Raw genomic sequence first — 11,204 nt, 5'->3', positions numbered from 1 at the left:
AAGTGCTGGGATTACAGGCTTGAGCCACCGCGCCGGCCTGTTTTTTTTTTTTGAGATGGAGTCTCTCTCTATTGCCCAGGCTGGAGTGCAGTGGCTCAATCTCAGCTCACTGCAACCTCCAACTCCCGGGTTCAAGCAATTCTCTTGCCTCGGCCTCCCAAGTAGCTGGGATTACATGCACCTGCCACGACAGCTGGCTAATTGTTTTATTTTTAGTAGAGACAGGGTTTCATCATGTTGGACCAGGTTCCTCTCAAACTCCTGGCCTCAGATTATCTGTCCGCCTTGGCCCCCCAAAGTGCTGGGATTACAGGCATGAGTCACTGGGCCTGGCCTAGTGTTCTTTATTACTCAAATAATTGTTATAAGAGAAGATCTTAAGAGAACTCCTAGTCCTACATTTTTGTGAGGATGTCTTATAAGACCACACATTTCCTGTTCTAAATGCAAATTTCAAACATTTCTTAGAGGTTTTTTGGTTAAGTTCAGTGAATGAGTCTTATTGTTACGTACAGGTAGTTGGATAGGCAGGAGCCAGACAGGAGAGGGCTCTCCCCAACCCACTAAGCATATCAGCAATTACGGCATTGCCTCTCTGAGTGCGATACTTTGGCAGCGCCAGGGAAAGGGCATTTCCTGATGGTCCACACCTGTTAATATCAAAATATTAATTGAATGCAAGCCCCAGGGAAAAGAAACTTCCTTCCTAGGCATGCATATTAAGAGGCAAAAATGGCGAAGTGTGATCTTCCAGGTAAACTCCACCGGAAAAAGGAAGAAAGCCTCAGATGGACATGCTTATAACTCCCTAAACACACTGCGCTGTGCTCAGTTCCAAAGGGTAAGGAGGGCACTGCGCATGCGGGCAGCCCACCCTGAGGGAAGAATCATGGGAAAGAGGTGAGCTTATACAAGTCCTAGTATCGCCGGCGCCGTGGGCTCATGCCTGTAATCACACCGCTGCACTGCAGCCTGTGACAGAGGGAGACTCTATCTCAAAAAAAATGTCCTAGTATCACAGTTAAATGGGGGCACTTGACTCTCCCTTTTTGTTCTTTGGGTCTCTTCCAAGTGTGCTTTCCTTCTTTCCTATTCTAAAGCCGTTTTAAATAAACTTCTACTCCTGCTCTGAAACTTGTCTCACTCCTTATGCCCTTCAGTAGAATTCTTTCTTCTGAGGAGGCAAGAACCAAAGTTACTGAGTACCTATACAGATCTAAGGCTGGACAGGCGGCTGGTAACTCAGGGTGACTCCGATCTCTTCCGCTGGTAACATTATTGTCAACTGAAACTGACAATTCCCATCACACCCAGTGAGTCCTGGAGCACCAGAACCCTGACCAATTCACCTTTGCATGCCTAGTGCCTAGCATCATTCCTGCTATTAGGAAGTTTAATAAATATTTATCAAATAAGCATATCATTTATCCTTCCTACTAGGCTTTTCTTCTCAGATTAAGAGCCACGTGGACTTAAACTTTAGATTGGACACAGATCTGACAAATTTGATGCACAGGGAAAGGACTTAAAACATTTATTTAACATATATTTGTCGAATTGAATAAAAAGTAGTATGTTAAGAAAAAACAAAGATATTTCAAATATAGAGTCTTCAGTGAAGTTGTAGAGACTGAAAAAGGAATATATTTTTTAAAACAACCAGGGTGGGCATGGTGGCTTATGCCTGTAATCCCGACACTTTGGTAGGCTGAGGTGGGTGGATTGCTTGAGCCCAATAATTTTGGCAATATAGAAAGACCGCATATCTACAAAAAAATCAAAATAAATTTTAGGGCCGGGCGCGGTGGCTCAAGCCTGTAATCCCAGCACTTTGGGAGGCCGAGACGGGCGGATCACGAGGTCAGGAGATCGAGACCATCCTGGGTAACACAGTGAAACCCCGTCTCTACTAAAAATACAAAAACTTAGCCGGGCGAGGTGGCAGGCGCCTGTAGTCCCAGCTAATCGGGAGGCTGAGGCAGGAGAATGGCGTGAACCCAGGAGGCGGAGCTTGCAGTGAGCTGAGATCCGGCCACTGCACTCCAGCCTGGGTGACAGAGCGAGACTCCGTCTCAATAAATAAATAAATAAATAAATAAATAAATAAATTTTAAAAAAGCAAAAAACCAGGCGCAGTGGCTCACACCTGTAATCCCAACACTTTGGGGGGCCAAGGCGGGCAGATCATGAGGTCAAGAGTTCGAGACCAGCATGGCCAACATGGTGAAACCCCATCTCTACTAAAGATACAAAAAATTAGCGGGACGTGGTGGTGCGTGCCTGTAATCCCAGCTACTCGGGAGACTGAGGCACAATTGCTTGAACCCGGGAGGTGGAGGTTGCAGTGAGCCAAGACTATGCCATTGCACTCCAGCCTGGGCCACAGGGCGAGACTCCATCTCAAAAAGAAAGAAAAAAAGAAGGAATGGCCGGGCGCGGTGGCTCAAGCCTGTAATCCCAGCACTTTGGGAGGCCGAGACGGGTGGATCACGAGGTCAGGAGATCGAGACCATCCTGGATAACACGGTGAAACCCCGTCTCTACTAAGAAATACAAAAAACTAGCCGGGCGAGGTGGCGGGCGCCTGTAGTCCCAGCTACTCGGGAGGCTGAGGCCGGAGAATGGCGTGAACCCGGGAGGCGGAGCTTGCAGTGAGCTGAGATCCGGCCACTGCACTCCAGCCTGGGCTACAGAGCGAGACTCCGTCTCAAAAAAAAAAAAAAAAAAGAAAAAAAGAAGGAATGAAAAGAATGAATGAAAGAGAAAGAAAGAAAAAGAGAGGGAGAGAAAAGAAAGAAAGAAAGAAAGAAAGAAAGAAAGAAAGAAAGAAAGAAAGAAAGAAAGAAAGAAAGAAAGAAAGAAAAGAAAAAGAAAGAAAGAGAAAGAAAGGGAAAGAAAGAAAGGAGGGAGGGAGGGAAGGAAAGAAGGAGGGAGGGAAAGAAAGAAAGAGAAAGAGAGGGAGGGAAAGAAAGAAAGAGAAAGAAAGAAAGAAAAAAGGAAGGAAGGAGAAAGAAAGAGAAAGAAAAGAAAAGAAAACCACAACCCACTAAAAATCCCTGGGTTTTGTGCTTGGAGCCAAAGAAGTAGGCTTCAAAGCAAGCGCCACTGAAGGGAAATCCTGGTGGGCTGGGGATCTGGGGGCGGGCCTCAAGTGAGAGGTAGTCACCGACTGTGAAGCCTGAGCAAGAGTCAGACACAACGACAAACCAACCACTTCCACCTACACAGGGTTCCTAAATAGTCACCACCCCCACTCTTTTCAGTTGGATGATGAGTCAACTAAAACTCTCATCAAAGCTGCCAGGCTTTTCGCCCCCTGCTGTTTTTAGACCCAAGACAAAATCCTCAAGGCATTGAAGGAGATTAGAATCTGCCACCCCTAAATATGCCACTTCCGCATAAAGATGAGTTTGAGCTGATGGCAATTAGGAAGCAGCACATGAAAGAAGAACTCCATGTCCTCCCACTTTCTGCCTATAAGCGGGGCATAAAAGCCTCCTTGTAAAGGTGTTTTCTTTTTCCATATCAGAGAGGGGAAAATGACTCTTATTTGCATAACAAGGCTTACTAAGCAACACTTATCTGCTATACATTTCCTGGTCACCTTCCTGCCATTTACCACTTTTAGAAGCCCAAACTCTTTTTCCTCTGTCTGGTCACTTCTCTACCACTTATTGCTTTTCATTAAAATGGTATATAGCCGGCACGGTAGCTCACGCGTGTAATCCCAGCATTTTGGGAGGCAGAGGTGGGCGGTTCATGAGGTCAGGAGATCGAGACCATCCTGGCTAACACGGTGAAACCCCATCTCTACTAAAAATACAAAAAATTAGCCAGGCATAGTGGTAGGCGCCTGTAGTCCCAGCTACATGGGAGGCTGAGGCAGGAGAATGGTGTGAACCTGGGAGGCGGAGCTTGCAGTGAGCCAAGATCGCGCCATTGCACTCCAGCCTGGGTTGACAGAGCAAGACTACGTCTCAAAACAAATAACATAAAATAAAATGGTATATAAGCCCTTAGGTCTAACTACCTCTCTGGATTTGCACTTTATTTCTGTAAAGTCCCTGTGCACATAAAAATATTAACATTAATAAATGCTATGATTTGAATATTTATCCCATCCAAAACTCATGTTGAAATTTAATTTTCAGGCTGAGTGTGGTGGCTGACGCCTGTAAACCCAGCACTTTGGGAGGCTGAGGCAGGTGGATCACCTGAGGTCAGGAGTTCAATACCAACCTGGCCAACATGGTGAAACCCAATCTCTAGTAAAAATACAAAAATTAGCTGGGCATGATGGTGCACACCTATAATCCCAGTTACTCTGGAGGCCAAGGCAGGAGAATCTCTTGAACCTGGGAGGCAGAGGTTGCAGTGAGCCAAGACTGCGCCACTGCACTCCAGCCCAGATGACAGAGGGAGACTCCATCTCAAAAAAATTTTTAAGGCCGGGCGCGGTGGCTCAAGCCTGTAATCCCAGCACTTTGGGAGGCCGAGGCGGGCGGATCACAAGGTCAGGAGATCGAGACCACAGTGAAACCCCGTCTCTACTAAAAATACAAAAAATTAGCCGGGCGCGGTGGCGGGCGCCTGTAGTCCCAGCTACTCAGGAGGCTGAGGCAGGAGAATGGCGGGAACCTGGGAGGCGGAGCTTGCAGTGAGCCAAGATCGCGCCACTGCACTCCAGCCTGGGCAACAGCGTGAGACTCCGTCTCAAAAAAAAAAAAAAAAAAAAAAAAAAAAAAAAAAAAAATTTTAAAAAGAAAAGAAATTTAATTTTCAATGTGATAATGTTACCGGGGAGGGGAGGCTTTTAAGAGGTGAATAATGAATTAATGGGATAGTGTGGGACTGGTGGCTTTATAAGAAGAGGAAGAAAGATCTGACCTAGCATACCTAGCCCCATCACCATGCAATGTCCTACACTGCCTTGTCACACTGTAGAGAGTCTCCATCAGCAAGAAGGCCCTCACTAAGTGCAGCCCTCTGACCTTGGACTTCTCAGCTTTTATAACTTTTTTGTCAGCCGAGCATGGTGGCTCACGGCTGTAACGCCAGCACTTTGGGAGCCCGAGGTAGGTGGATCACCCTGATCATGAGGTCAGGAGTTCGAGACCAGACTGGCCAACATGGCGAAACCCCGTCTCTACTAAAAATACAAAAATTAGCTGGGCATGGTGGCACACACCTGTAGTCCCAGCTGCTCAGGAGGCTGAGGCAGGAGAATCGCTTGAACCCGGGAGGCGGAGGTTGCAGTGAGCCAAGATCGTGCCACTGCACTCCAGCCTGGACAACAAAATGAGACTCCATCTCAAAAAGAAAAACAAAAAATATTTTTTGTCTATATGTTATCCAGTTTCCAATATTCTGCTCTAAGCAACAGAAAACAAAGAGAAGTAACATATACCTTTGCTACTGTTAATGTCTTTTGTGAGTTTAATTTGCAGGCCTCACTTACTAAACCAACGAGGAAAGGTTTTGTTTTGTTTTGTTTTGTTTTGTTTTTCTCCCTTACAGCCTAACAGAAAACAAAACAAAACAAAAAACTTCTCCAATAAAATAGTGCACTTGAAGAAAGAGTTACTGTTTTTGGCAAGTGTTCGCTAAAGGGTTAACTCAGCATCTCCCCTTCCCAAGAGTCTTGTGTGGGATGAGAGAGGAGAGGACTGATTACATTCTTTCTCCACATAAACTTTCACCCACCCTCCTTCTGAAAATAACTCTTTATCTAGAACTTAAGTGGGATGGGGTCTAATGGAATTTCATGTGTGAAATTTTTATATTTTTAATATGAGAACAAGAAACAACAAACTAGTGCAGCAAATGCCACTAAATTGTACACTTAAAAATGGTTAATGGTTCATTTTATTTCTGTGCATTTTACCTCAATACAAAAAAATGAGTAAAACTACCTTAATTTGGGATCTCTGAAAATCTTTCCTGGTCATGAAATTTGTCCATCCTATTTTGGGTTTGTAAAGGGCTGGATCAAAACTGAAAAGAATTTAGCCCTGTGAAGATGCCTTGGACACAAAGTTTGAGGTGTGGTCCCAGCTCTGCTTCATCTTGGGGATCCTTTACTCTTCACTCTCACTACGCCTCCATTTCTTTTCTTTTTTTTTTTTGTTTTTGTTTTTGTTTTTGAGACAGAGTATCACTCTGTCACCCAGGCGGGAGTGCAGTGGCACGATCTCTGCTCACTGCAAGCACCGCCTCCTGTGTTCACGCCATTCTCCTGCCTCAGCCTCCCGAGTAGCTGGGACTACAGGCGCCTGCCACCAGGCCTGGCTAATTTTTTGTATTTTTAGTAGAGATGGGGTTTCACCGTGTTAGCCAGGATGGTCTCGATCTCCTGACCTCATGATCCGCCTGCCTCGGCCTCCCGAAGTGCTGGGATTACAGGCATGAGCCACCGCGCCTGGCACTGCACCTCCATTTCTATTATGAAATAGCAGATTTGAATATCGGATCTCTTCCAGATGTAAACTGTTTGATTTAGAATCAAGAGATGATTTACATCTTTATTGTTATCTTTCAGTAGGGTTCCTTCTACGTTGCATTATTCCGTAAGGCTAGAGACTGTGATCTGATATAAGCATTGAAACCCAAGCAAATCATTTTCACTGGTGTCTCTTCTTATTTATTTATTTATTTATTTATTTATTTATTTATTTATTTATTTTGGTATTCAGGCTCTTTAATGTCTGAGGATGGGGGGAAGAAGTCAATGGTGAGGCTTCTCTGGGAAATTCTGCAGGCCTTGTAGTTCTCTAAGTCCCTCTAGCAACATGTGGATATGGGCTTTCATATTCATGGAGTCCTTGGTGAGGCTGTTGCTGAGCTCTGTGAGGAGAGAGCTCTTACGATCAATGAACTTGAGAGCTTCTGCCAGTGTCAACTCCAGGAAAAAACCATATCCCAGGGCCACATAGATGCATGAAGTATCTGGGACCACCGTGTCAGTGAAGAAGTTACAGCCAAATCTACCTGCATATATAACTCCGAGTGCTTAGCTTCCTGGAGTCGCTCAATGACGTTTCTCAGTTGAAGGTATTTGGCCAGCTGTTCATGTATCTTGTCTTGATGGTCCAGCACCTTTCGCAAGTCCCGCTGCAGCATGTCACTGATGAAAGTCTTGTGGCGCAGCACTCTCTCCCTCGTGGCCTCCACTGCCCACCACTTAGGGGGCGTTGCCATGATGGGCTCCTCAGGGCTGCCAGCAATAAGCTGGTGTCTCCTTACCTAGGTACTCATTCATCCAGAAAATCCAAACAAACAAACACGAAACAAAAAGGCCAGACACTGTGGCTCACATCTATAATCCCAGCCTTTTGGGAAGCAGAAATGGGTGGACGGATCGCCTGAGCTCCAGACCAACCTGGGCAACATGGCGAAACCCTGTCTCTACAAAATAAACAAAAATTAGCCAAATGTGGTGGTGCACGCCTGTAGTCCCAGGTACAGGGGAGGCTGAGAAGCAAGGATCCCTTGAGCCCAGGGGTCTGAGGCTGCAGTGAGCTATGACTGCACCACTGGATTCTAGCGAGGGTGACAGAGTAAGACCCTGTCTCAAAAAACAAACAAACAAACAAACACAACACAAAATGAAAACAGTAACAATTTAACATATTCCAAGATGCAAAACTAAATAAAACCCAATTCTATCCCCAAGAAGTTTGCAGTCCACTGATCATTACATAACTACAGTTGGCCCTTCCTCTCTGTGAGTTCAGCATTTGTGAATTCAACCAACTATGGATTGACAATATTTAGAAAATGCTTTGGCATGGTGGCTCACAGCTGTAATCTCAGCATTTTGGGAGGCTGAGATGGGTGGATGACTTGAGCCCAGGAGTTCAAGACCAGCCTGGGCAACGTGGCAAAAGCCCATGTCTACAAAAAATACAATAATTAGCTAGGAATGGTGGTGCATGCCTGTAGCTCCAGCTACTCAGCTACTGGGAGGCTGAGGTGAATCCCTTGAGCCTGGTAGGTTGAGGCTGCAGTGAGCTGAGATCATGTTACTGCACTCCAGCCCAACAGAGCCAGATTCTGTTTCAAAAAAAAAAAAAAAAAGAAAGAAAACAATATTCATCTGTTTTGAACATGTACAGATTTCTTTCTTATTATTCTGTAAACAATACAGCATAACAACCATTTGTATAGTATTTACATTGTATTAGGTATTATATGTAATCCAGAGGTGATTTAAAGTATATGGGAGGATATGGATAGGTTATAAATATGTCACCATTTTGTATCAGGGACTTCAGCAGCCTTGGATTTTGGTATCTACGGGGCTCCTAGAACCAATCCCCCAGGAATGCCAAGGAAAAACTATATTTACACAAACACAAATCACCAGTGCCCAGGAACGGCTTGGTTAGCAGTAAGGGCAAAGCACTATAGGTCTCCAATAGTTCGTGCAAATCAACTTCGCCCAGGGAGCTGGGAAAGCGGGTGAATCTGAGGATGGAGAGGCTGGGGAAGCACCAGCCAGGCAGAGAACACAGGTAAAGGTGGGGTTAGGGCAGATGAGAATGTGAGCTGAAGTCATGGCCTGAAAAGCCTCATATACACTATTATTCCTACCACGAAGATGAAGAACTCAGGCCTGGCATCTGAAACATGTGGCTCCCTATAGAGTCTTACTTATAGAGAGAAAAATAGAATTATCTTACAGTGGAGAAAACTGGCAAACACATCCTTATCCTGAGATCAAAGTTAGAAATCACCAGATGAGAAGAAATTGACGTCATGTGCTTACTGGATATAATGCACTGAGAATTCTGTGAAGTTTCTGCCAAAAATACCTCCTCTGAATTTAGTCATAAGGCTTCAGCCAAACCCAAACTTGAAGGACACTCTACAAAATAAATGACCAGTATTTTTCAAAAATATTAATGTCAGCCAGGTGTAGCGGCTTATGCCTGTAATCCCAGCACTTTGGGAAGCTAAGGTGGGAGAATTGTTTAAGGCCAGGAGTTGGAGACCAGCCTGGGCAACATAGCAAGAGCCCATATCTATTTAAAAAATTAATGTCATGGCTGGGCGCGGTGGCTCAAGCCTGTAATCCCAGCACTTTGGGAGGCCGAGACAGGCGGATCACGAGGTCAGGAGATCGAGACCATCCTGGCTAACATGGTGAAACCCTGTTTCTACTAAAAAATACAAAAAAAAAAAAAACTAGCTGGGCGCAGTGGCAGGCGCCTGTAGTCCCAGCTACTCAGGAGGCTGAGGCAGGAGAATGGTGTAAACCGGGGAGGTGGAGCTTGCAGTGAGCTGAGATCTGGCCACTGCACTCCAGCCTGGGTGACAGAGTGAGACTCCGTCTCAAAAAACAAAAAAATTAATGTCACGAAAGAAAAAAAAGAAATTGATTGTTTCCAATTAAAGACAACTAAAGAGACATATTCACTGAACACAATACATGATGCAGGATTTTTTTTGTAAAGAACATTATTTGGACAACTGGAAAGATCTGAATAAGATATATTATTATCGGGGGAAACCCCACCCCCGATATTCAATGTGGGTTTTTTTCGATTTCCCTAAGTGTTGGCTGGTCTGAGAAATAAAGGGAAAGAATACAAGAGAGAGAAATTTTAAAGCTGGGTATCCAGGGGAGACATCACATGTTGGCAGGTTCCATGATGCCCCTGAGCCATAAAACCAGCAAGTGTTTATTAGTGATTTTCTTTTTCTTTTTTTTTTTTTTTTTGAGACAGAGTCTCGCTTAGTCGCCCAGGCTGGAGTGCAGTGGCGCAATCTCGGCTCACTGCAAGCTCCGCCTCCCGGGTTCACGCCATTCTCCTGCCTCAGCCTCCCGAGTAGCTGGGACTACAAGCGCCTGCTGCCTCGCCCGGCTAATTTTTTGCATTTTTAGTAGAGATGGGGTTTCACAGTGTTAGCCAGGATGGTCTCGATCTCCTGACCTTGTGATCCGCCCGCCTCGGCCTCCCAAAGTGCTGGGATTACAGGCGTGAGCCACCGCGCCCGGCCTATTAGTGATTTTCAAAAGGGGAGGGAGGGCACAAATAGGGTGTGGGTCACAGAGATCACATGCTTCACAAGGTAATAAAATATCACAAAGCAAATGGAGGCAGGGCGAGATCACAGGACCACAGGACAGGGCGAAATAAAAATTGCTAATGAAGTTTTGGGCACACATTGTCATTGATAACATCTTATCAGGAGACAGGGTTTGAGAGCAGACAACCTGTCTGACCAAAATTTATTAGGCGGGAATTTCCTCATCCTAATAAGCCTGGGAGCGCTACAGGAGACCCGGGGCTTATTTCATCCCTTTGGCTTCGACCATAAACGACAGCCACCCCCAAAGAGGCCATTTCAGAGGCCTACCCTCAGGGGCCATTCTCTTTCTCAGGGATGTTCCTTGCTGAGAAAAATAATTCAGTGATATTTCTCCTATTTGCTTTTGAAAGAAGAGAAATATGGCTCTTTTCCGCTCGGCTCACTGGCAGTCATAGTTTAAGGTTAGCTCCCTTGTTCCCTGAACATTGCTGTTATCCTGTTCTTTTTTCAAGGTGCCCAGATTTCATATTGTTCAAACACACATGCTCTACAAACAATTTGTGCAGTTAACGCAATCATCACAGGGTCCTGAGGTGACATACATCCTCCTCAGCTTATGAAGATGATAGGATTAAGAGATTAAAGACAGACATAGGAAATCACAAGGGTATTGATTGGGGAAGTGATAAGTGTCCATGAAATCTTCGCAATTTATGTTATTCTGCCAGTGGCTTCAGCTGGTCCCTCCATTCAGGGTCCCTGACTTCCCACAACATCTTATCAATAATAATATTGTATCAATGATCATTTCCTGACTTTCTGGTTATGTAAGAGAATGCCCTTATCTTTAGGAAATAGTAACTGAAGTATTAAGAGGTAAAGCCTAAAAAATTTAAAAGGTTGGACATGGTGGCTTACACCTGTATTGGAGCACTTTGGGGGTCCAAGGAGGGAGGATTGCTTGAGGCCAGTTCAAGATTAGCTTAGTCAACATAGTAAGACCCCTTCTTAAAACAAAATAAAACAAAACAAAACAAAATTTTTTTTTGAGATGAAGTCTCACTCTGTGGCCCAGGCTGGAGTGCAGTGGCGTGATCTCGGCAAGCTCCGCCTCCTGGGTTCACGCCATTCTCCTGCCTCAGTCTCCCAAGTAGCTGGAGCTACAGGTG

At 45.1% G+C, this 11,204-nt stretch overlaps 1 pseudogene; it reads right to left on the bottom strand.

The window, feature by feature from the left end:
* Window positions 1–6,715: 6,715 nt before the first annotated feature.
* LOC705529 (protein UXT pseudogene) lies at window positions 6,716–7,224 on the bottom strand (annotated as a pseudogene).
* Between the last annotated feature and the right edge of the window lie 3,980 nt (window positions 7,225–11,204).

This window comes from Macaca mulatta, chromosome 6 (assembly GCF_049350105.2).
Source record: "Macaca mulatta isolate MMU2019108-1 chromosome 6, T2T-MMU8v2.0, whole genome shotgun sequence".
NCBI lineage: Eukaryota > Metazoa > Chordata > Mammalia > Primates > Cercopithecidae > Macaca > Macaca mulatta.
This window is presented reverse-complemented; position numbering and strand designations above follow the sequence as displayed.